Below are 26017 nucleotides of genomic sequence, written 5' to 3'. Positions count from 1 at the left end.
CCATTCATCTTTCTATTGTCCTATGCCAGTTTTAAATGCAAGCATAAGAGTATTTAATTCATATGCAGAATCAGTAAAACTTCTGTAACTTGCAGGTGCATTTTAATGGCGTGAACATGTCATACAACAAACTGTTTCACTTTCACTCCTTGCCACCACGGCACATTCTACCAACACTCTCCACCTCAGGAAGGAGGTGAAAGAGACAGGAAGGAAAGTCACTCGCTTTTCCTCTCCTGTGTCACCAGGGCCCAACGATGCTGGTTCTAACAAAAAGCAGGGCCTCTGCGGCTGAGCACCCCCCCAACCCCCACACACACACCTCATCCGCTGTCCACAGGACGAGCTCTTTGTCCTCCCTGAATCCCAGCCCCACACAGTCCACCAGCACCCTGTGCTCCTGAGATTTCTGAAGACATATGCAAACAGGGCTCTGCCCATATCCACGTATCTCCCCGATCACCCATGCTCCCTCAGCCCAGGACAGCACTTAGAGGACACAAGTTCAAAGATAAAATTAAGACTTTCGGGTTTGCTACAGCTGAGCATTGAACCCAACACAGGCTCTTGAGCGCGGGACCCTGTACCGCTGTGAGCATGCCCGCTGCCCACTTGCTTTCTCCCTTGGCTGACTGATTCTGATTCCACATCGCTGGGACCTTATGGGGTAGGGGCCCTCCCAGTGACCCAGGGCCTCCTCTCTCAGGGGCTCCTCCTGCCACCCAGGCTGCTGTTTATAGGTGTGGCTCTCCCACTAGACCACAAGCTCCCAGGGGCAAGGCTGTGTTGGTCCGGTTGGCCACTGGCCCCAGTCCAGAGTCTGACACAGTCACTATTTGTTAAATGAACATATAACGAACAAATAACTATTTGTTAAACGAACATATCAACCACTCACTGAGTATTAGTTGGGCACCTAAGATGGGCCAGGCGCCTCCGGGGTCAGGGAAACTCTCTCCCAGCCCTCCCCTGCTGCCCTGGGGCTCCTGTGGTGGGGGGGGAGGGGCAGCCTGTCCCCAGAAGGAGGCCTCCCTGACTTGGAGCTGACCTGCTTGTCCCACATTATCGATTTTCAATTGACCTCCACCTTCCACTTTACACTTCAGAGCCTCTGCGGCCTGAAACCTCTCTGAACAAACCTTCACACCCTGGGAAGACCAGCTGGGCACCCGGGTCGGGTCAGGTCAGGTCAGGTCACAGGGTACCCTCGCCTCCCCTGGGGAGTCCTCAGGCCTTCAGCCATCAACACCCAGACCATGACTTCTTTCCTTTTTTACGCTTTTATTTTGAAAATCTCAAATCTACAGAGAAGTTGCGAGAGTACAATGAATTCGCGTGTACCCTTAAGTTCAACAATCGTTAACAAGGTGAGGACACCCTCTTGCAGGAATACCACACAATTATCGAGGCCAGGAAATTGAACAGTGATGCGACTCTGCTTTCTAATATTCAGTCCATATTCAAACTTTACCCATTGTCCTGACATAGAGATCCTGCATTTCATTCGTTTATCAGGTCTTTTCATTAAGGACCTTTTCAGAGAAAGGAGGGAATCACAGCCCTGCCATCCCGCCAGACCCCTTTCTCTGTTCTCATCCCCATGCTTCCCATGCATGTGCAAATATGTACACACACGTGCGCACGCATGCACAGGCACACACACTGACACACACACACACACACACACACACACACACACACTGGTCCAGGGTGGGGTCTTGAGGTCTGCACACAGGCCCTGTGTCGGCCACCTTCTCACACATGTTACCCCTTCAGGCAGCTAATTCCCCTCTCATGTCTGCATTACAGTCCTTATGGTAGATGTGCTGTGCTTTGTTTATAGATTTTTCCAGAGAAGGAGAGCTATCCCTGCCTTCCTTGACATCATAAGGCCTACTGAGTCTGAGTCAAGGGATCCTCTGAGGGGCCTCCCTCTGGGTCAGGGCCCAGTCATCCCTGCCATGGGTATTCTCCTCCAGGCCAGCCTTGTTCAGGGCCAGCTAGCCTGTGGTACAGGAGTCGACCCTGCCTCCAGAGACATCGGCAGAACTGAAGGAGTGAGTCTGGGGCGTGTAGCCATAACCCTGACTTAGCAGGAGGCGTGGGGAGCTGCTGGCACAGAGCAGTAGGTTCCACCCCTGGGTGAGGCATTTGAACCCAATGATTCTGTGAGTCTCAGCTCCACAAGACCTTGGGCAGGTTCCCCGGCCTCTGGAAGCCTCAACTGTGCCCCTCTAGAAAATGGAAAGAATAATATCTATTATAGGAAGATTAACCCATGCTCAAAAAAACCTTTCCTATCATTCTGGAAATGTATTAGGTGCTCAGTAAAACTTGGCAACCACCATTACCATCACCCCTTCCTTCCCTTCTGAGAGCACAGAACCCGGACTGGGCATGCTGTCTACAGGGCACTCAGGCATTTTGTCCATCTGCCCTGCTTTCTCCTTTGTGCCAGACGAGTCCAGGAGTCAACTCCTGTACCAGCAGAAGGGTTTCTTGTGAGGTTCCCAGGCCCTGCGAGCACTACACCTTCCTCTGCAGATCCCCCTACTGTCCATGAGCACCCACACGTGAAAGGATCAGAAGAAGGCCGGAGCCCCAGACCCATGTGCTCAGTAGCCCCAGGGCACAGAGCCCAGCCCGGTGAACAGCAGCATGAAGCCCAGGTCCCCTACTTTTGGCAACCAGGAGAGGCTTCCTGTGGACGCCACCTTCCTTGGCAGTGGAAAGGACAGGGAAGGTGCCTGTTAGGGGCATGGTCCAACCCAGTGACACTGCCCAGTGCAAGTCTCAAGCCCTACGAGCTGCACGCAGCCCCTGCGGTGATAGTAAGGTGTACCAGTCCACTCACAGTGATGTGCTCAAGGTGACCTGTTGGGTCAACTGGCGAAGCCAGGCCTCTGTGCCTCCAGAGATCTCAGATGTGCACACTTGGCCCCGACACCAAGCCCAGACCCCATCACTCTGACCTCTGGGGCGGCCCTTCTGTGCCGCCTTCTCTGTGTGACAAGCCTGTGCCCCACCCAGGGTCAGGCACATCACTGACACTGGGGGACTCTAGGGCCATCGTGCTTCGCTCTTCCCAGGCCTTTCTTGGTCACAACGCAGACAGTTACCAGGTTACTTCCAAGCCTACACAAGACTAGAATTGTGGCTCCTCGCTCAGATTTTGCAAATAATCGGCATTTACTGACAGAGGACCTGCCAACGTTCAGTTGCCCTGTTTTTCCTGCCTGCCTACTTTTTCTTTGTAGTACAACCTTGTTTTCCCAAAGATGATGAAGACTATTGCTAACATATTTGTATTGACCAGATTTACTTCTCATGACTTCGTTTTGAGAGAGCAGGCGTGTGGATGAGATGCCGTCTGAGATCAGAGAGCCTGCTTCTTGCAGGGGCAACCAGGCAAGCAGACATCCTGGGGAACGTGGACTTTGAGAGGACCCTCTGGCTCAGGGACAGGCATACTGGGAAGGGTGACCTGTACAAGCACCCGGGTGAAGGTGGGAATGAGCACAGGTGATGCGAGAAATGGTTGCGGGGGCCCAGCGGGAGCCAATGCTGGACAGATGGATGGAGTCAGTCCCAGCCGGGCCTCAGCCACTACGGGGCCTCCCCGCCCAGCCCCGTGCTGGGGTCACAAGGCGTGAACATGATACTGTGGCAAAAGCTCTCTGCACACCGTTGCTCGGTGGTGATTGTATTACTGTCCTTTCAGGCCCTCCCCGGCAGACGCAGTGGTTCGGAGCCTCCCTCCCTGGGGTCCACTGTGAGCAGACACCATGACCAGCTTCTTGGGGTGGTGGTGGGGGATGCAGGCCCCAGAACGACAACCCCATCTCAATTACCACTGCACTCTGACATGCCAACATGGACAGGCTCCAGCAGGAAAAATCAGACCCGACCACAGAGAGTGCGGCATGGTGCTGGGTGCCTGGAACTGATTTCTCTTCATACACAGTATACACGTTAGAGGCCAAGAGTGAAGCTGCTGCCTGCCGTTGTCGCAGCACACACACACCTCTACCCCTGGCCCCTGAGACCTGAGCAGGCCAACTGGGGGCCAAGGTCAAGTGGAGCCTCTGGGTGCCCATGCCATGGGCTGTGAAGAGAGACCGGAGCTGGCGGGCAAGGGGACCAGCAGGCGAGTCCTAGAACACGCACAGGGCTCGAATTTCTCATCCAGGGGCGCCCCTCACAGCCCTGGCCTGGACCCTGCCTCTCCTGACCCTAGGGCAACTCTTTCCCTCCCCCAACTCCCTCCCCCAAAGCAGCAGAGAGGAAGAAGGGAGGCTCTCAACCCTGGGAGGGGGGCCCACTGGGGACGCAACTGACAGCTCTCACTCATTCTTAAAACCACTCAGATATGAGGTCATCTTATTGTCTGTGTGACAGAGACAAAACCAAAAAAATGTCGAAATAATAGCACCCCCAGATTTTTCCCCTCTTCCTGTCTGTACTGGGCCCTTTCTTTGCTCCTGGGTCTTGACTGGGCTGAAAGGAACATGGATTTCCCTTGTGAGGTCTCCTGGTGTTTGTTCCCACAGAGGGTGGTTGGTTGTGAGGGGTAAAGCAGATGATTACAGAAAGCAGCGGGTGCCTGCCGGCAAAGTCTAAACATAGCTCTGGTGTAAACCTACCTCCTCATCCAACCAAAACAGGAAGGGTGCATGGAGGGTTGCACGCAGCTCCGAGCTGGCCTGGGTTCTAGAGTCAGACGCTGGTGGTCGCAGACAGGGGTGACCTCTGGGTGGGGCTGGAGCCACCAGATCCCTGAGCGGCTTCCTGGTTGAGGGCGGAGCTGGAGACCCCAGGGGCCGCCCAGAGGCCAGAGCTGGACCCGAAGTGAGGGCCGGCATGGCCTGAGCACGCAGGGACCAGGACTGTGACCCAAGGTGCCCGTGGGAGCCGCCCTCCAAGGGCGGTGGGGAGGCTTTGTGGGCTCAGGACCAGTCATGGGCTGAGCAGGTTGGTGACTGTGAACCTCTGAGATTGGGTCCTGCCAGAGGCTTGCCCTGTTCTGGGAGTGGCATCAGCTGCTACCTTCTCCAGCACGACTTTTTAAAAAAAGATTTATTTTTGACACACAGAGAGAAAGAGAGGGAGAGAGAACAGGGGAGGGGAGGGGCAGAGAGAGAGGGGGACAGAGGATCCAAAGCGGGGATCCACTCACTGTGGGGCTCGAACTCACAAACAGTGAGATCGTGACCTGAGCCAAAGTCGGATGCTCAACTGACTTGAGCCTCCCAGGCACCCCTCCACAGGTCTTTTTGAGGCCTATGGGGTTTTTTCCCCCGGTTAATTCCTTTGGTTTTCTTTTTTGGGTTTTTTTTTTTTTTCCTGCTTAAAGTTTACCATAGAAAAGTACAGAAACTAACAGACACCAGTGTCAGAATTTATAAATGTTGAGACCTGCTCGTGTTTTGTTCCGAAGTTTTCAATTCGTAGAACAGAAAAACATTGCAGATGACCCTCCCTTCTGACTCAGGGTACTCTCCCTCCCCGCCTGGCCAATGCTGGCATGGCCTCGGGGGCCTCTCTGCAGTCCACGTGTTCGTATTTGTGAGGCATCTAGACTCACACATGTACGCACGTGCAGGAACATGCAGAAACATGTACACGTGCACGCATGTGGAAACCGCTATTTTTGAGCTTATCCACATTGATGCATACAGATCCGATTCGTTCATTTGAACTTCTCCATGAGGATTGTAGCTCACAAATATGTCACACTTTGTTTACCCACTGCCCCCATGATTTAAGTGATTTCCGATTGTGTGCCATCACAAGCGATACCATAATGAGCATTCTTTTTCAGCCTCCCAGTGGTACCCAAGGGTATGTGCCCAGGGTGGGATTTCAGCATCTTTCCGAAATGCATTGTTTCAAATTCACACGTTTTTGCTCTCCACTCCTCCAAGTGGTTGGATTCATTTACACCCCTGCCCGTGGGCGTGAAATTTCCCACTGCTCATCATTTTATCTACCCTTGGGATTATCAGACACGATTTTTGCCTAAGCTGATGGATATACAGTGATATTTCATTTTTATTAATTTGTATTTTCTCGATAATGAGTCGAGTCTCTGATTCCATATTTTCATTGGCCATTCACGGTCCCTCTTCAGTGGATTGTTCATTTTTTGATTTTGCCCACATTTCCTATAGGTTGTTTGTATTTTTCCTTATTGGTCTTTGCGTGGCTGATCCTGCGTGTGGTGTATGTATGGCAAACAGCTTCTCCCTGTTGGTTGCTTTTCTTCTCAAACTGTTTTTGAACACCACAGCGACTGCATAGCTCCCGACAGTACACCAGCACGAGTTTTTCAAAGTCCATGGCACCCCCTAGGTCAGAGTCTTGCTGGGCCCTGAAGCCCCCTCACGCCCATCCAATCACTGTCCACCATCTGATGAGTGGATTCTGCTAATACCTTTCCTAGCACTGTAAACCCTTACTCACCAGAGGGACGTCCTCCCGGTCATGGGGTAATTATCCCCTTCATGCACCATGGCTTCTATTTCCTAATGATTTCGTTGAGGTTTTTGTATCTGTCTTCAGAAAGGAGAGTGCTCGGTGGTCTGGGGTTCTTCATTTCTTGCTGCCCATCAAGTTAAAGTATTCATGATGGACTGGCTCTGTAATAACTGGTTTCCAAATATGAGTTGATTATTAATCTTGGAAGCTGTGTTAGGGATAACAGAAAGCAGCAAAGGAACGAGGTTCAAGTGAGGGTTTCTCAGTGGTCCCCGAGGCTACAGCCGGGCATCAGGAGAGCCACGATGGGCCTCACTGGTCACCTGGGCTCTCTTCTGGCAGGGCATAGATTCCCCTCCACTCATAACACCCTTAACACCTCTGCCCAGTGCTGCCCGAGGGGATCTCCAGGACCGTTGGCTTTATGGGGTATTGATTAGTCAGGGTTTTCTAGAGCAACAAAACCAAAAGGATCTAAAAAGGATATATATTATATACAAAGGAAAATGTTTATTATAAGGAATTGGCTCATGCAAATTTAGAGGCTGAGAAATCCCACCACCTGCCCTCTGCCGGCTGGAGACCCCGGGGCTGCTGGTATGATCCTGTCTCCTCCAAAGGCCTGAGAGCCAGGAGCCCCAAGAGCAAGACAAGACGTGAGATCTCAGCTCAAGCAGTAAGGCAGGCAGGCAGAGGGGCTAATTCCTGCTTCCTCCATGTTTTGTTCCATTCGGGCCCTGACAGATTGCTCCCCACACACATACTCACGCTGGGGAGGGCAATCTCCTAAAGCCCACCAGTTCAGACACTAACCTCATCCGGGAACACCCTCACAGACACACTCAGAGATGGTGTTTCATCTAGACACCTCCCAGCCTAGTTAGTTTGACACATAAAATCAACCATCACACCCACCAAAAAGTCTCGGGGGTCCCAGGCATTTGGGACACGCTGGGTTCTATCGAGCTACACAGGCTTTTACTCTCGTGTGTGGAGCTTCTCAGAACTTCTCTTATGAGTCTCCAAGAGTGGGACAGGAAATGACACTCCTAGACCTCTTGAGGCACAGGCCTCTGCTTTCCATGGGGCACGCTGGAGGATCGTCTGGACTGGCCCGGACATCTTCTCCACACTAATCCCTCTCCAGTATCTGTGTTCTGCCTGTGCTGGCTCAGCCTCTCTGTGCAGGAGCTCTGGAGCTCTGAGCTGGGGTGGGAGCACCAGTACCTGCCCAGCATGCAGCCGTGTTGGGCGAGGTGGGTGTCAGAGACTCGTGCCCTGTCTGCAGTCCAGGCCTGTCCTGAAGGAATCCCACGAAGCAGAGGGCGTATCCAGGTAACACTCAGGTTGGTAGCTGGGTTGTCTCATGCTCTGGGGGATGTGGCCAGGTCATAGGAAACACGGGGTTCAGGTTACAGCATTTTCCAGCTCCCATCCCCTGAGACAACATGTGTACCTAGAAAGCTAGAACAATCCATGCCATGCCTCCGGGAAAGGCAGCTGGGAAAGACACCAAGGGATGTAGGAAAAAGCACCACCCAATTCAGAACAGAAGAGAGCTCTTAGGCAACCCCATGCCAGCACTTGATTTCATAGAAGGGAAAACCAAGGAAAAGAGTGCAAGGCTTGTCCACAGTTGCATAGAGAGGGCTTGGGGAACCGCCTGCCAGGTGAGGACTGTGGAGCCCCAGGCTGGGTTTCTGGTCAGCTGCACATAGGGAATAAACTGTGCCAACATCTTATTACACGGAAGGTGTTCAGCTCAGCCCAGAGCCAGCAGAGTTAGAACAAGGACATGGAGGGCAAAATAATAACATGAACTGGCTTGTTTTTTTATCATTTTTATCACTTTGATCCTTTTCCATAACACTGCAGCTTGGACCTCGGGTGGCCCCAGGAGCAGGCAGACGTCCCGGGGCAGACGATGCTCCCGGGAGATATCTGAGGCCTGGGGGGTGTAGGGGGCTGCCCTGACCCAAGGGGGCCCACTCCAGGTGCTAGAGAGCCTTTCCTTCCAGCCGCCCTTGTTTTTAATCCTTCCTGCATGCCAGGCCGGCTGCTGAGGGTACAGTGGGAACACCTGGAGAGCACGTGGGTCCTGAGCTCCCTTAGGGTGGCGGCAGGGGATGTGGGGCCTACCCAGAGGGTACCAAGGGGTTGGCGTGTGATAGTAGCTGCCCCCACGGGCATCCCTAGAGACCCCCACGCCCACCCCAGGCTGGATGCAGGGCTCGGTGCACCCTCTCCCTGCAGGTGGGCAGCTTTCCGAGCTTCCTGCTCCTCTTCAGCCCGCAGAAAACCCACAGGATTCCTGAGGGCTGGTGCGCTCCATCTTCCCAGGCTGGAAAATCTCAGGAGACTCCAGGAAAAAAGCAGATCCCTTGGATCTGCTCAGAGCCAACAGTCGAGGCCAGAACAGAGCTCAGATTTCAGCCATGATAGTACCTATTTCTCTAACTCCTGGCACCGGGTTGGGCTTCTCAGGCCCACGTCATATCACGGGACGCTCACAGCTGCTTCCTGAGGTAGTTGGGGAAGACAAGTTCACCTCCTAGTTCACCAGCTTGCCTGAGGTCCCTCCACTGAATGGCTGGATTCCAAGGGCCCCCCTTTGAGCCCCCCCCTCCCCCAACCACCACCCAAATCCACCACCCAAAACCACCACCACCCACCACCACTCAGCTCCAGCTACTGGCTGCTCAGCAGCAACACTTTCTAGCACTTTCTCTGGGCAGACGCGGCCCTCAGCACTTGACAAGCATTTCAATCCTCACAGTGAGCCTGAGAACGAGGTAGAGTTGTTCTCCCCATTTGCCGGGTGAGTATACTAAGACCCTAGAGAGGTTGAGCCATCATCGTTAGAGTTGGGCACCAGAAGTGGGACCTTTGAGCTTCCACAGTGCTTAGGCTGTCCATGATGCTGTCTCTTTAAAACAGAGTAAACTGTGCCGCTTCTCTGCACCAGACCCCTCAGTCCCCGAGGAACAGCTGCATACACGCACGCGCGCACGTGCACACGCACACACACACACACACACACACACAGGCACACGCGCACCTGCAGGGGAGCCCCGCCCCGAGCCCGCCCACAGCCATGGCCTCCCCAGGCCCCGGGAGCTAATTACATCACAGGAAATCTCAGTGTGAGCCTCACATCATCGGAGATGTCCCCAGCGGATGGTTCGAGACAGAACACATGTGGCAGAGCCCTTGGCCAGGCCCAGCTGCAGCAGATGTCCACCGCAGCTGGAGGGCAGCCAGGCCCCAGGCCACGTGCAGCTAGTCCAGGGCAGGCCCGCGGCCGGGGCTCTGCAGAGCAGTCGGAACACAGGCCTTCAAGCTTCTCCACTCCCCGGGCTCCGGCCTGCTGCACAAGGCTTCACACTTTGAGGCAGAGTTTCCTGCCTGCTCCACGGGGTCACCATGACCCTTAGCGAACTGAGCCCCGGCGTGCGCCCAGCACGGAGGCACAGGGAACAGTGTTCAGGACAACAGGAAACATGATCTCCACCCTCGAGGAGCTGACAGCCTGCTGAGGGGGAGGACAGAGTCGACTAAGCCAGGACCACTCAGTGCATGTGCCAGACGGGTGAGTCTCTGCCTTTCTTGGGGGAGAGGCAGCAGCGACCAAGTCAATGAAGAAGATGCTACCCGACTGTGACAAGCAGGCTAGGTGAAGAGGACAGGTAGGGCAAACAGGACGGGAGTGCTCAGGGAGTGCCCCCTCTGGAGAAGGGTTGAGCTGAGCAGAAAAGCCAAGTGGGAAGAAAGGGGACCTGGCAGCCAGAAAAGTGCAGGGGCCCCAGGTGGCAAAGGGCTAGAAGGATGAGCCAGTAGTGTGGTCGCAAGGAAGGAAGCAGCCGAAGAAGGAGCAGGGGATCTGGAAGCCATGAAGCGCCCTGGGGGCCATCACAAGGAAAGCAGGATTCTACTAACAACAGGAAGCCACTGGGGGCTGGGGGGTTGGTGCACAAAAGCGCAGCAGGACCTGACTGTCATTTTGGAAAGCTAGCTCGGGCTAATGTGTGCGTGAATAGGGGAGGGGTACTACGGGGCCCTCAGGGGAACAGGGAGGCCGGTGAGAGGCTTCTCCTCCAGTCCAGCATTGGGATGGTGGTGACCAAGGTGAGGGTGGCGGTGAGGGTGGAGAGAAGGGAGGGGTCCAACGGAGTGGGCTGAGGGCTGGCTTCCAGGTGGCAGGAGCCAACCTGAGCTCCTGGGCTGGCCTGGGAGGGGAGTGCTGAGGCAGAAGTGGGCAGTGCCATCCAGGCAAGGATGGGGAGGAAGCGGCTTAGGGCATGGAGTCAAGAGTGGAGAAAGAAAGGAGAGGAGGTTCAGGGATAGGATCAGAATCAGAGAACCTCAGAAAGTTCATGGGAAAAGGATTCTCTGGTTTTCAGTCTCCCGCAGTGAGACGAGAGGCCAGAAGTGGCCCCCAGCCTCCCATCCACTATAACCCATCTCTCTAGAACCCCAAAGCACCTCCTAAGTTACCATGGGGTCCACGGAACACACTTTGAGAATGCTGGAGGCGGCCAGCTGTATTGGTTTGGGAGTCACCTAACTGTAACCTGTATCCAGAGAGGGAAAGGAGTGGCCCAGAACACACAGTGAGTTCGAGGTGGGGCAAAGGCAATCCTAGGACAACAGAGACCAGCCCAGGGCTCCTCATTTATCCTCCAGAGTTGACTCCCACTGCTGAGGCCTCCCTCACCTTATACCTCACCTCAAGTCTCTCCTTCCCTCTCGGTAGTTCCTGGCTTTGTCACCAGCTCCAGCGGCTTCTCCTCCCTGCTCCTGGGTGTATTAGGTCAGAGGTATGGAAGTCTGCGAGCAGTAGGGGCGGGGGGGGGGGGGCAGCCCTAGAAGCATGTATCGGTAGGTACAGGAGAGGCCTATGCCTTAGGAGACTCCAAACAAGTGGCCTCTCGTTCCTGGATGAGGCCCCCTGACCTGTTCACCTCCCCGCACTGAAAGCCCTCTCAGCATCTCAGCCAGGAGCCCCTGAGGGCAACTTCCCCAAGTTCAAGGCAGGCAGGGTTAATGCCAGGCTTTGCCACCCCCACAGAACTCCAGGAGGTGCTGAGCTAGCGGGCTCCTTGCAGCTGGCTGTCACGTCCGGAAGGCTCACACCGAACTGGGATCCCAGCAGGAATCCCTACGTGAGCATTTTTGAGCCCAGTGCGGGTCTGGCCTGGAGATAGTACCACCCGAGGAATTCTCAAAAGTTGAAGAGAGGGCTCTGCCTTCTTCCCCCTGGTCCTGCACCTGCCCCTGCTATGACATCACTGACGTCTACTCCTGGTCTCCTGAGCAGCCCACATCTACTTGTCTGACCAGCCTCAGCCACCAAGGGGTTGAGGGCCCCAGTTCCTGCCACCTACTGTCATCTGCTCGTGTGCATGGAGGGGAGAGGCCCAGCAGCCCCTCACTCTGGGCTTCACTAGAGCTGGGGCAGAGGCAGAAGTGGGGCACCTCCTGCTGGCCCCCCACTTCTTCCCCTGGGCCCAGGCATGGAGGTGCCTCTCAGGATGGAGGCCACACCGCGGGAGCTGGCAGTGCGGGAACAGCCAGATCTCAGGTGCCTGACCCTCTCTTCTCCCTCCAGCCCACCCTACAGCTAGGGGTGCATTGGCTTGCTGATCGGGAGATCTGTGAGGGCACTGGCACTGTCCCAGGAGACACCTCAGCCCCATCTCTGGCCACCCCGAGCTGTAAGTGCACCCTGAAGGGGAAGTTGGGGCCCAGAAACGAAAGCTCTATCCAATCAGGGCTTATCTCCTAGATTCTAGGATCCTTGCCAGGACCTCATGGGTCCCATTGCCTGGTCAGGAGCCAAATGGGGCCTCAGTCACTCATCCACAGGGCCTCTGGAAGCCCAGGTGATGCAAAGTCTTCTGACCCCCACTTAGATGTGTCTTTTCTCCTCTGCTCTAGGTCCTGGTTCTACTCCTGGGTGTACCCAGAACCTCCACATCTCTCTCCTCACAGATCCAGGACCTGCCGGGTTGTGTTGGAAGCTTCCACCATGGTACGTGCCTTCCCACTCTAGCCTTTGGCCATCCTACCACAGCCGTGTCCCAGACCTTACCCAGGGGCCTGAGAGACACAGGCAAGAGACTTTTAACTCCCTGTGCTGAGAGAAACTCATATTGCCCCCTCCTCATCTCACTGGCCTCTTTCCCCATCCCAGAGATTTCAATGGTTCTACTGCTTCTGTTATGAAAAGAGAGCCCAAGAAGGGACAGGCGGGCGGGCACTGGGCCTGTGAGATCCTCATTCTCCTGCCTCAGCTAAGAAATGCTCCACCCACCAATCCCTCTCCCTCCTCTTGTGTCCCCTTCCTTCTCTACCTTTCCTGGGAGGATGCTGCAAATGTCAGGCCTGGCCCCCAGGCAGGCTCTCAGCAGCTGGGAGCTCCCATTCTGTATGACAAAAACTTTGAGTGCCCACAGAGGGGATTCCCGGCAGGAGGGATCAGCCCCGCCTCTGGCAGGTGGAATCTGGGCTGGGGGCCCACAGCATCCACGCCCCACCCCACCTGCCCAGCCAGGCCTGGCGGTGGCCCACTGGGCAGCTCCATCCTGGGAAGAAGGTGGCTGTGCTCTCCTGATCCACAAAGGCGCGTAGCCCTTTGGAGGTGATTGAGCATGGCGATGACTAATTGTGTCAGCAGTTGGTCTCCACTGGAGCCTTGTCCCGATTAAAATGGAAATGCTTCCTGTGATTTGCGGGCAGGAGCTGGAGTGGAGGGAGTGGGGATGTTTACACAGATTTGCAGGGATCCTGCCCGAAATGGATCCGCGGAGTAAAAGCGATTTATCTCAGCGAGTCAGGGCCTGCAGGGTGATTTAATTAAGGCCAGATCAGCCATAGTCTTTGGCTCTCCCGTGCCCGGCATCGCTGGGTGGCGGTGCTGAGCGGGCCCTCCTTCCCTCTCCTCCAGGACCAGGGAGATCGGAACACACTCCTGGACTGTGAGGTTGCTCCCTCAGCTTGCCAGGCCTGTGTTCAGGACCCTGTGCCTGGACCGCATCCCAGGCGCAGTGGGGAAGAGCAGGATGCCTACAGTGTGGCCCTGGGGAGGGTCAAACATGTACAGTCACCTCTCTAGGGCTTCCCACATGGGCACTTATCACGCCTCACAGCACAGCCAGGTCAGCAGCTGCACGGAGGGTTTGTGAAGTCACACGGCCAGTAAATGACAGAGTTGGGACCCACATCCCAGTCAGTGTGACCTGCGACACCGTGATCCAGGGCTGAGGACGCGAGACTCAGGGTGTAGTCACCTTCTCAGGAATGCCTGGGTGAGGACTGAGGGAGAAGAATATTCTTTGGGCCTCAGGTGGGCCTGGCTGTGGAGGCTTCGTCTTTGAGATAGGTCCTAACTGATAATGATGACTGTTAGTAATGGCATCCGCCAGTTGCCGTCCCACTCCTGGCAGATGCACACACAAAGACACGAAGGAGAGGAAAGGGCACACCAAAGCCCGGGAGAGACGAAGGCAGGGCACAGTCGATGGAGCCGGTCAGGAGACCCGCGTGGGTCAGCAGGCATCTGCTACATGAACTGTAGTCCCGCCCGTGACAAAGGTAGCGGTCTCGCGTGGCCCTCCATCCATCCCGCCTCTCAGAGCACAGCGCGAGACCAAGCAGAGCCTGGAGCATCCCCACGCCTGTCAGGGGGGCTGCTGCCACCCCTCCTTCTCAGCGAAGGAGAGGGGAGAGGCTGGCACCCCTGGGCCTTGCCCGCCTTTGGTGTGCAGCCCCAGCCACTCTGGGGCGCCGGGGGGCCAGAGGCAGAGGGCATAAGCTCTGTGCAAACATCCTGCCTTCTCCCCAGGATATTGTCTTTAATAAAAGACCATGGAAATGTCAGCTAGTCTAAACAAATAGCCAAGTTTTATGGAGGATGAGCAGCCTGCCTACAAGCGCCTCCAGGGCCTGCTTTTCAAGGTGGCCTTGGAAAATTGTGTGCCAGCAAGGAAATGTGGAATCTTGCCTGTCGGGGTGAGCATTTAGGATCGTGACAACTGAGCCCAGAAAGGCAGGGCTTGCAAGGTCCCTGGGGAGGAAGGGGCAGGTAGACCCTGGGCCTGGTGTGGGGTGACTGGCCTTTAGGGGCTGGGTTCCCATCAGACGGGGGCTCCCTCTTCAGGACCCTCAAGCAGGGCTGACCGAGGCCCTGGGGGCAATGGGGTCGGGGGTAGCTCTGACCACAGACACCTCTTGGGCCTGGCGTCCGTCCCTCCCTCCTGTCCCCTCCTGTGCAGGGGTCTACTTCCTGGACCCTCATCTTCCGTCTTATTCATTATGCACATGTCTGTGTTAGGGAAGGCACACTGAAGGCGGGGGAGAAGGACACCCAGAATAAAGAGGGAACTTACAACCAGCTCCTGACAAACTGGGGACTGGGCCCGGCTGGGAGCTGCAAAAGCAGCTGCTGGCTCAGCCCCCGACAACAATCAGGATGCTGAGTCCACTCAGGGTTTGCGGTGTCCCCGGGGTCCTGCTGCAAACAGCAGGCTGTGAGCACCCACACTCCATGAAGAGCAGCTCCAGTCATGCGCAGAGCAGGCGTGCGGGCTGATGTCACAGACGAGAAAGGCTGCCAGGGTGCTGGGCCCTGTGTGGGTTCACATGGCTCCCACGGATTGTGGCCACTTGCAGGGAGAGGCACCGAGTCAGCTCTGGCTCAGGAGAGTGAGGCCCTGAGAGTGAGCCTCAGAGGGCTAGCGGGTCACTTTTAGGGCAGCAGTGAAGGTGATCCACATGGCCTTGGGGCCTCATTGTGGGCACCCCACCCCGCCCCGTCACTGATGAGGACGGTCAAGCCCACCCCAGGCAAGGCCACCGAGGCTGTGTGGGTGGATGAAGAGCCAGCACCGAAGCCAGTGGCGAGCTCCCCAGCCAAGGCAGGGCCTCTGGGGTGGCCATACAGGGAGAGGGGCACAGGCTTTACAGTCCTGTGGCCAGGCTTGAATCTCAGCTCTGCCCCTGAGGGGCCAGCAGGGAGACCTTGGGCAGTAACTCAGGGAGCCACCCAGCTTCCCCATTTCCTCATCTGTGAAGGTGGGGAATGACTTCCACCTCACGTGCTGTGAGGAGGAGAGTGGGATGATGAGCTGGGTGCCAGGCACAGAGCAGAGCACTCCGGAGGAACATCCCCCTCCTCGGGATCCCTCTGAAGCCGATGCCAAGGCAGGCCCTTCTCACTGTGGAGGACTCCAGCCTCGGGCCTCTGGGAGAGGGGTCCAATGTGGCAGATGGTCTTTTCCCCAAAAGCCCACAAAAATAACTCTGGTCCCTCATGTTCTCCTGGAACCTGCCACTCCTCCCCCAGGAGGGGGTCTGTTTCCTCTCCTGTTGAACTCTGGGTGAGGTGGGGATTTGGCGGGGAGCGGGCCTTTGTGGCTGGCTGGCTGAATAGAATTTTGCAGAAATGACACCAAGTGAAATCAGAGACTAGGTCAGACAAGGCAATTTGTTTTCTACCCAGTTCTCTCTCTCTCTCTCTCTCTCTCTCTCTCTGGAGTTTCACCCTTGGTGGCCGCCATGTTTGGGAAAGCCCATGACTCCCAAGGGGCCGCACGGAGGTGGTCAGCCTGACAGCCCCAGTGCAGGTCCCAGCAGCAGCATCCATGGCCAGACCTGGGAGCCACAAGTCTTCAGATGACTCTAGCTGTGCCAGCTGACTTCAGTAGGACAGAGACAAACTGTCCCCACCAAGCTCTGGCCAATGTGCCGTTTTGTGAACTGAATCAACATTGTCATTGAAGCCGCTAATCTGCGGGGTGATTGGGTATGTACCAAGAAATAACTCAGCCTTCTGGGGCTGGGCCTTTTCTCCTGAACTCACAGAATTGGGGCCTGAGCATGGGAGGCTGAGTGCCAGTGTCCCCCCCTCTGCCTCTCGTCGGATGAACCTGGAAGACCCTGGCCCGTGAGGCCTGTCTCAGGAGACAAGGCGCCAGCAAGCATTCTGTCCCTCCTAGCGCGAGGCCCCGGCACAAGGCTCTACTTGCGGTCTGGTTGACTTGTGCAAGAGAACCTTGTGCAAGGCAGGACTGTTATTTTTCACATGAGAAAACTGAGGCTCCAGGATCGGCAGAATCCCTTGTCTAACGCGTCCCCATTTGACCTTGAAGAGGCATACCGGGGAATGATTTAAGAGCCTCTGCTCTAGATCACCCCCATGCCAGCCATGGCCCCACATTGCTGGGGCAAAGCAGCAGCTTTCAGCCACAGGCGCCCCCATCAATCAATATTTTTAATTACTTACATGATTGACTAATAAAATTCTCCACTGACTAATTGATCTTTTGATTAAGCGAGAGCCTCTGTTTTTATTAAAAGGCTACTTAGATGAGTTTTTTTTCCCCCCCACTAAAATGGGAGGTTGTATGTCTTTTGGTCATTTTGGAAGAAGAAAAATGGGAGGGGGCAAGACCAAGGGAGACCTGGAGGCCAAGAGTACAGGCCCAAACCGAGAGGCCCTGTGATAAATTAATCGACAACCGTGCTCACCATCTGCCCGGCCAGACACCCAGAGTCTCCAGCAGTGGGCTAAGTGCCGACCAGAGGGACCCTCAGACTCGGGCAAGCAGCTCTGGAAACACACTTTACCTGAGACAGGCTCAGCCAGAACTGCTTCCAGTGTTTTTTAAAGTGAACTGGAAACTTCCCTTTGTATTTTACTAGAAGTATTCGTTTTTATTTTTATTTCTTTAAAATTTTTTTTAATGTTTATTTATTTTTGACAAAGAGAGAGAGCATCAGAGCATGGGCAGGGGAGGGGCAGAGAGAGAGGGAGACACAGAATGCAAAGTAGGCTCCAGGCTCTGAGCTGTCAACACAGAGCTGGGTGCAGGGCTTGAACTCACGAGCCATGAGGTCACAACCTGAGCTGAAATCAGATGCTTCACCGACTGAGCCGCCCAGGCGCCCCAAAAGTATTGGTTTTTAAATGATAGAAGTAACTCATTCTTCCTGCACAATTTGGAAAAGACAGACAAGTCTAACAAAACAACAAAGCAATAAGAGAAATCTCTCAGCCTTGGGCTGTGGCCTGAGAGGGCAGCTGATGGGGGCACTATAGTGTGCTTTCCCAGGGGTCCAAGGCCCCAGAGAACTGTCACCATAGAAACCACTAATGTCCCTGGGCCCAGAGAAATCTGCTCAGGGCTACCACACTGGTGGTCCTCTGTTTTATTTTTTGCTTTACCACACCTTTAAAACTGTGATGTGGTTTTTTTTTAATGTTTATTTATTTTTGAGAGAGAGAGAGAGAGAGAGCGGGGGAGGGGCAGAGAGAGAGGGAGACAGAGTATCCGAAGCAGGCTTCGCGCCATCAGCCTTGAGCCTGATGTGGGGCTCAAACTCACAGACTGTGAGATCATGACCTGAGCCACAGTCAGACGCTCAACCAACCGAGCCACCCAGGCACCCCAAAACTGTGTTTTTACATGGCTCCAGAGGAGCCTGTCCTGCTGAGGAGCCATTGTCTTATGGACACTTGTCATTGACTGGGGAAGACAAAGACAGGTTATGGTTAGAGTGAGGAAAGGTGGTTGTTTGGTGAAGGAGGGACAGGGAGTAGAGGGCAGGCCTGGGCTTTAGGGAAGGGCACCCGCCATGGCCATGAGATGGCCCGGTCCTCAGGTTCCTCCCCGGTCCCTCCCCGGTCCTCAGGTTCCTCCCCTGGAGCTCAGTGCTTCTGCAGGGGTTCTCCAGGGCCTGGCTGGTCCCAGGTCTCAGTGGGTAGGCACTTCTAATGGGAAGGGTGCTACATTAGTTCAGCTCTGGGCCCCAGGCTCACCTCTGCCCATCACATCCATAGTTACTGCCATGCTGCTCGCCCTGATCCCACTCTGACCTCATCTTTTATTAACTGCTACATTTCCAGCAACCAGAACAGTAGGCAGCACATGGGGCCTCAGTGACGACGTGACAAGTGAATGCTGAATAAACCCACCTTACCCTTGAACACTCCTTCTGAGCCAACCCTGGAGCTGTGAGATGATGACCTAGGCACCTGCCCCCTTAGGAAGCTCATGGCAGATGTACAGAATGATGGGTGATGGCGCCCCCTCTGCCTCATGCCAGCCCTGTGCACAGAGACCACCGTAATGTCCTCATGGGCAGAGGTGGGGCCTGCCACCCAGAGGTCTTGTCCACCTAACCAGTGACCAGGTGGCCTGCCCTCAGCTGGGTGTGATGTCCCTAGACCCAGGCAGGGCCCAGAGACTTTCCCAAGCCAACCACCATGTCTGTGGGACCCAGAATGTCTCTGGAATAATTAAAATAAAATTCACTGGGTTTTTTTCTCATACGAAAATAACATCTGCTCAAAGAAAAAAACCAGAAGGAGGTCACTTGTCCTCCTCCCCCAAGTGCTAATGACATGGGAAGGAAAAGTGGGGACATTTCAGGGATGCAAAGGCAGAGAAGAGTGCCAGCCACTCCTCTCTGGATCTTAGAATGTCCAGGAGACACATTCACATCCAGGTGCACTGTGACCTCTCCATGGCTGGCTCCCCTCAGTGCAGTGAGTCACTCCCTCTTGGAAGTGCTTCCCTCCCTGGCCAGGGCCAGAGAAGCTGGAGCAGGTGGCCACAGTGGGATCCTAGCCCATGCAGGAGGCCCTCGAGTGATACCCACCCCGAGTGGGTATACTCACCTGCCACCCACCCCGAGTGCCTGGTCCCCTGGCTGGCTCCACACTCTCATCCCGATGGGTGGACTTTGGAATGTCCCAGGATCCTCAGTTCTTGGTCCGCTTCTCTGTCACACTCCTTCCTCAGTGATGTCATCCGAGCTGTGGTCTCAGTGCATCTGTGTGCTGATGCCACCCACGAAGATCACTCTGACTCTCTCAAAGACACCCCAAGGGTAACTTGAGCCAGCTCCTGACTAATCCCACTCACGCCAGTCCCCCCAGATCTCCTCCCCATTGTAGCAGGTGGCAGCCTCATCCTTCCAGGTGCTCAATTCAAAGCCCTGGAAGCTAAGTGACTATGACTCTGCCATTGTCCCCCAGCCTCCCTCAGCAAACCCTCCAAACCCACCCAGGGGCCTCAGCCATGCCAGTCTGCCTAAACCACTGTAATTGCTCCTAACTGGTCCTGCACCCACTTGGTGCCTGGCCAATGACTGTTAACACAGTGATCCTGAGAAAGCAGAGGCTGCTTTTTATCTCCTGGCTCACTAGCCTCCGTGCTTCTCACCCTCTATCCTCTAAAGGAAACCCATCATGTTCACCATGGCCTTCAATGCCCACAGAACCTGGTCCTTACCTCCTTGCCAAACATGTCTCCCAAACCCTCTCCCTTCTCCCTGTGCTCCAGACACAGTGACTTCCTGAGGCTCCTGGAGCCCACCAAGCATGTTGTTTCAGACCCCCAAAGCAGGGCAAGCGTGTTGCTTCAGACCCCCTAGTAGGGCCCGAGACAAGGACTTGGGGCAATTTGTTGATTTGGAAGGGGACGCCAAGAGGCAGAATTGAGAGAGAAGGAAAAAGCCAGTTGAGGGGTATGTCATCAGTGGTGGCTGAGGGCTGCTGGGACCCCCTGAGAAGCTTCCAGAATCATCCACCTGGAGGATATGCAGCTGGGGCATTGTCCATGCTCCTGCCCCACTGCATAAAGGCTGCTACAGCTTTACTTGCCCACATTATGAGTCTGCCTTAGGAAGACCCCAAGGCAGAAAAGGGAGAGACCCAGGGCATGGCTTGAGGGGGACCCCATACTGGGGGGTGGGTCTGAGCACACAGAAGTGTCTCCCATAGCTGTGAATGAAGACAGGCAAGCCAAGGGCTGTACTGGGGACACCTGAAATCTTTGCCATCTGAGTGCTGTCTTAGGGTCTGGCCCAGAATGTCCCTACTCCCTGGTGTCATGCTGCTCACTCCTATCAGATCCCTGCTTGAAGTTACCCTAGAGCCGTCCCTGAGCCCCGAATGATGGGGAAGCCCTGTTGCCACCACTCCCCATCCTCCTGATTCTGCACTAATTGGGATATGAGAGCAGCTCTCATCGCCTCCTCACATAGTTTATATTTATCAGTTTAATAACCAGCCTCACTCACCAGAACACACACTCCCCAGAGCAAGAACCGCTCTCCTCTGTTTTGTTTACTATCCCCAGTGCCTAGAGCGGATCTACACACAAGAGACACTCCATACATCCCTTTTGATGGACAAGTGAATGAGTTTCAGCAAAATGAAAAATGGATCCAGAGGAAAGATGTAGAATAAGGGAAACAGCAGTGGTCACATTTGAATAATTTGTAGGCATTTGTTATGGAAAAAAATTCAAACATACAAAGTAAACAGAAGAGTACAATGAACTCCTGTGTACCGTCACCCAGTTTCAACAGCCATCAGATACCTTTTAGCATTCTTGTATCATCTATAACTCCATCAACTCCACACTCCACTCAATAACTATCTTATAGGTAAAATTTGCATACATTTTAGAAATAAAGAGAACACAAATGAGAAAAGCAACAGTTACTTATTCTGAACTTGCTATAGCAAAGGAGTCAACCATGGTCACCTGCATATGGCAAAGACTCAAAGGCAGTGGAAAAAAAGAGAAGGCTTCAGGTACACCCTGCTTGGAGGCTGTGGGCCTTGGGAAAGCTGCAGGCAGGCTAACAATAAGCTGAGCATCCTTTGGGATTGGTTCGGGGGAGCACATTTAGCTTCCTCTTGTTGGTCCTAAGTTGTAAGTGGGAACCAAAATTAGGGAAGGTGTCAGTTATTAAAGCCTTGCCATTTTGGGCCAGTTGTCATCAAGGTTATTGTTTAGCTTCTTGGATTGTCACTAGAGATAGCAATCTGGCTTCCTGCAAGACTGACTTCTAGCAGATTGGCTTTCTGGGCTGGTTATTGCAGATACGGGGTTGGTGTCCTGGGCAGGTTGTGGGTCAGAGTTCTATTTTTAAAATATTTTTTGATGTTTATTTATTTTTGAGAGAGAGAGAGCGCGCACGCATGCACATGCATGAGTTGGGGAGGGGAAAGAGCAAGAGGGAGGGAGACAGAGAATCTGAAGCAGGCTCTGCACTATCAGTGCAAAGCTCAGCATGGGGCTTGAACCCACGAGCCGTGAGATCATGACCTGAGCCAAAATCAAGTCAGATGCTCAACTGACTGAGCTACCAAGTGCCCCCAGAGTTCTACTTTTATATACAGTCTGACCATTGTCTATTTGTACATTCAGTTCCTCAATTGAAATATACAAATATTAGCTGTATCACTTTGATAAATGGCTATACCTATGTCACACATACTCTTGACAGGATATAAAACAAGGTTTAAGTTGTTTTTAATGGCTAAAAACTGTGAAACTTAGATGTTCAATTAATTCTGTGTAAATGAAAAGAGGATGAATGAAGGGGTAAATGAAGGAATGAAAATTTAAATCCTAGATCCTTGCAATATGGGAGGTTGCAAAAGGGAGAAGAGGACAGTAGATGTACACTATGATCCTTATTTCTTTTTTTTTATTAGTTTGTTTTTGTTTTTGTGTGGGTGTTTGTTTAGTTTTAAGAGAGAGAGAGAGAGAGAGAGAGCACAAGCAGAGGAGGGGGCAGAGGGAGAGGGAGAGACAGAATCTTAAGCCGGCTCCATGATCTGTGCAGAGCCCGATGCAGGACTCAATCTCACAACTGGAAGATCATGACCTGAGCCAAAATCAAGAGTTGGACACTTAACTGACTGAACCACCCAAACACCCCTATAATCCTTATTTCTTGATAGAGGAAATACAGTGGTGATTAAACTTAGACTTGATGGAAAAATGTAAATTTAAACATTTGTATAAAAATTTAAGAGTAACTACAAGAAAAATAAAAATAGAATGGGTAGCTTTCATTAAACACTAAAACAAAGATAACTTAATTCTATCATTTCTTTGAATAGTTTTTGAGGTTTTACTATGTCCTGGGCACTGTTCTAGGTGTTGAAGGTACACCAACGAACAAACAGATAAAATTTCCCGCCCTCCTGGAGCTTACATCCTTATGAGAAAAATGAAAGTAATCAAAATAGATAAGTCGGTCTATAGCATATTAGCCAATGATAAATGCTATGGGAATAAAACAGAAAAGGGGATGAGGAAGTGCCACAGGTGGCTCGCAGTTTCAAACAGAGTGGTCAGGAGACTGGGCAAAAACATATTCCAAATATATACTGTTTACAAGACACACACGTACACAATACACAAGAGATTTAAAATACAGCAATAGAAAAAAGTGTACCAGACGAATGCTATGAAAAAGGTAGATATGCCCATGTGAATTTTAGACAGAATAAAAATCAAGATGAAAAGCATTAAAAGGGACTCAGAGTGGTAATTCATATTTGTGAAAATTACAGTCTATCAGAAAAGTGTAAGAGTCATAAATGTGTATGTACATAATAACTTAGCTTCACAGTCAGCTTCCTTGACTGAAAGATGTAGGGAAATTGAAATTCACAATCATAGTGGGAAATTTTAGGACATATTTTTCAGAAGTCAGCACATAAGAGACACCAAAGAGAAACGAATACGAAAATTTTGAATTACTATAAACTTAACCATAAATATGAAAAAATTTTACCAAAAAACAAAAATTCACTTTTGCTTCAACCACAAGTATCACATATTAATCCTCAAAACATTTCCATTGAATTCCAAAATCAATATTCCTAAGACTACTATTTGTAGCAATGAAATAAAGGTTGAAATTTAATAATGAGGGAATTAAGCTCCAAAGTCTATCAACTTCAAAATGTTTTTAAAAACTTTCTAGGTAACTCTTGAATTATGTTCTGATAGATACAGTTACAAAACAATGTCATTTATATTTAAACTGCCTCTAAACAATGCCTCATATGTTTTATGAGTATATATGCATGTACTAAATGAGCAGACAAAAATCTGACAATGTGCCATTATTCCTCCCACTAAGCACAAGTCAAAACTCTGGATATTAAATATGAAACAAATATAAGAAGACTCAAAAAAATGAGTGAGGAAGGCAGGCTAGCTAGGGACCTCAGGATCCAAGGAAGGACAGTGGTGGTTTCCCTGGATTTTCTTTTTGCCTCGTATAACCCAGACTTGAAGCTGAAGAGTCAGCAACCCAGAAAGCTCAAAGAGCATAGACCAAAAAAGCTCCAACAAAACTGGCTTAGTCTACACCAAGGACAGGAAAGTCATAGCCTACTAAGACAGAAAACTTTAGACAAGGGGCGCCTGGGTGGCTTAGTCGGTTGGGCATCCGACATCAGCTTGGGTCATGATCTCGAGGTCCTTGGGTTCAAGCCCCATGTCAGGCTCTGTGCTGGCAGCCTGGAGCCTGGAGCCTGCTTCAGATTCTGTGTCTTCCTCTCTGTCTGCCCCTTCCCCACTCATACTCTGTCTCTCACTCTCAAAAATAAATAAACATTGGGGAAATTTTTTTTAAAAAAGAAAGAGAAAACTTTAGACAATCACTATTCTACTCCAACCAATCATCACAGAAAAAAAACCCAAAAAACTGACCCCAACTACACCCATACCAGCAAAGGCCTAGACCTCCACCAGTCTCAGAGAAGGCCACGTGTGCTTCTGGGAACTTCCATTCCAACTAGCTGTGTCAGTGAGGACCACATAGAAGCCAGAATCCCCACCCCCACCCAGCACTAATGAGGATCGCCCATCCTCACTTCAGGCGTCAACAGAGGCTGAGTGAGGAACCTGAGCTTCTAATTCTACCTGGTTAGTGGAGGAGCTTCCCCACTTTCCTTGCTAGAGCAGTGACAGGAAGACCCAGCTAAAACAGAATGTTTAAATAAGATCCAGAGACTCACAGCATAATATGAAAATGTCCCAGTTTCTACAGAGAATTACTAGTCACACCAAGAACAAAGGACACTAAATGAAAACAGACATTCAACAGATGCTGACAGCTAGATGACAGTGATGTTAGAATGATCTGGCAAGGATTTTAAAGTAGCCATCATAAAAGTGACTCAACAAGCAATTATGAATATACCTGAAACAACTGGAAGAACAGAAAGTCTCAACAAAGAAATAGAAGATATAATGAAGAACCAAAATAAAATTTTAGAACAGAAAAATACAATAAGTGAAATAAGTAGATAGGCTTAACAAAGTGAAGAGGACAGAAGAAAGAATCAGTGAACTGGAAGGTAAAACAGAAGTTACCCAACCTGAACAACAGAGAGAAAATAGAACAGAGCTTCAGGGACCAGAAAAATGGTAACAAAAGATCTAACCTTCATGTCATTCAAATCCCAAAAGGAAAGGAGAAAGAGGGTAGGCTGAAAAAGTACTAAAAAAAAAAAAAAAAAAAGGGGCTAAAAACTTACCAAATTTGGCAAAAGAGATAAACCTGCAGATTTAAGAAGGTGATTAATCCCAAACAGAATAAAAACAGAAATCCATGTCATGACACACGATAATTAAACTTGTGAGATATAAAGACACAGAAAAAAATCTTGAAAACAGCTAGAGAAATGATCCCTTCAAATGACAGTGCATTTTTCATCAGAACCATAGAAGTGAGCATGAAGTGAGCATAGTATTTTTCAGATGCTAAAAGAAAAGAGCTGCCAACCCAGAATCCCCCTGTGAAAATGTCATTTTCACTTTTGTCCTCAATCTCAGATGAAGGAAAACTAAGTGAATTCATCTCCAGGAAAACTACCCTGAAAGAATGACTAAGGGAATTTTTCAAACAGAAAATAAGCAATTAAAAGAAGGAAACTTGGAACATCAGGAAAGAAGAAAGAATGTGGCAAGCAAAAATATGGGTAAACACAACAGATTTTCTTTCTCATCTTGAGTTTTCTTTTTTTTTAATGTTTATTTCTAAGAGATGGGGGGGCGTGGGGGGAGAGAGAGAGGGAGACACAGAGTCCTAAGCAGGCTCCAGGCTTTGAGCTCCGAGCTGTCAGCATGTAGCCCAATGCGGGGCTTGAACTCACAAACTGGGAGATCATGACCTGAACCATGAGAACATGATCTTAGCCAAAGTAAGACACTTAACCAAATGAGCTACCCAGGCGCCATTCTCATCTTGAGTTTTCTAAATGATGTTTAATAGTTGAAGCAAAAAAAAAAAATTGGCATGCAGACCTAGTTCTAAATGTATGAGAAATATTAAAGACAATTATGTTATATATGAGAGAGGGTAAAGGATGTAAACAAAGGCGTATTTCTATTCCTCATTCAAACTGGCAGAACAGTGATGCCAGGAGAGTATAACTTATGTATATGTAATATAATACCTAGAGCAACCACCAAAAAAGCTATACAAAGACAAATACTCAAAAACACTAGACATACATCAAAAGGGAATTCTAAAAAATGTTCAAGTAACCTAAGAAAGTCAGGAAAAACAAAACAAAAAATTTAAAGCGGAACACAAAAAATAAAATGGAAGACTTAAGCCCTAACATGTCAATAATTACATTAAATGTAAATAGTAAGGATATACTAACTAAATGACAGAGACTGGCAGAGTGGATTTTAAAATATGACCCAAC

The 26017-nt window shown here is 51.6% G+C and overlaps 1 long non-coding RNA gene across 2 annotated transcripts; it reads left to right on the top strand.

Moving 5' to 3' along the window:
* Positions 1 to 9692: 9692 nt before the first annotated feature.
* On the top strand, positions 9693 to 14355 carry LOC131493048 (uncharacterized). Of its 2 annotated transcripts, none has more exons than XR_009252430.1 (3): positions 9693 to 10066; positions 12415 to 12508; positions 12671 to 14355. It is a non-coding gene; the product is annotated as an uncharacterized LOC131493048 (long non-coding RNA). The 2 variants fall into 2 exon arrangements; XR_009252429.1 differs by lacking the exon at positions 9693 to 10066 and adding an exon at positions 11820 to 12058.
* The last annotated feature ends 11662 nt before the right edge of the window (positions 14356 to 26017 follow it).

Source organism: Neofelis nebulosa, chromosome 13, assembly GCF_028018385.1.
Source record: "Neofelis nebulosa isolate mNeoNeb1 chromosome 13, mNeoNeb1.pri, whole genome shotgun sequence".
Lineage (NCBI taxonomy): Eukaryota > Metazoa > Chordata > Mammalia > Carnivora > Felidae > Neofelis > Neofelis nebulosa.
This window is presented reverse-complemented; position numbering and strand designations above follow the sequence as displayed.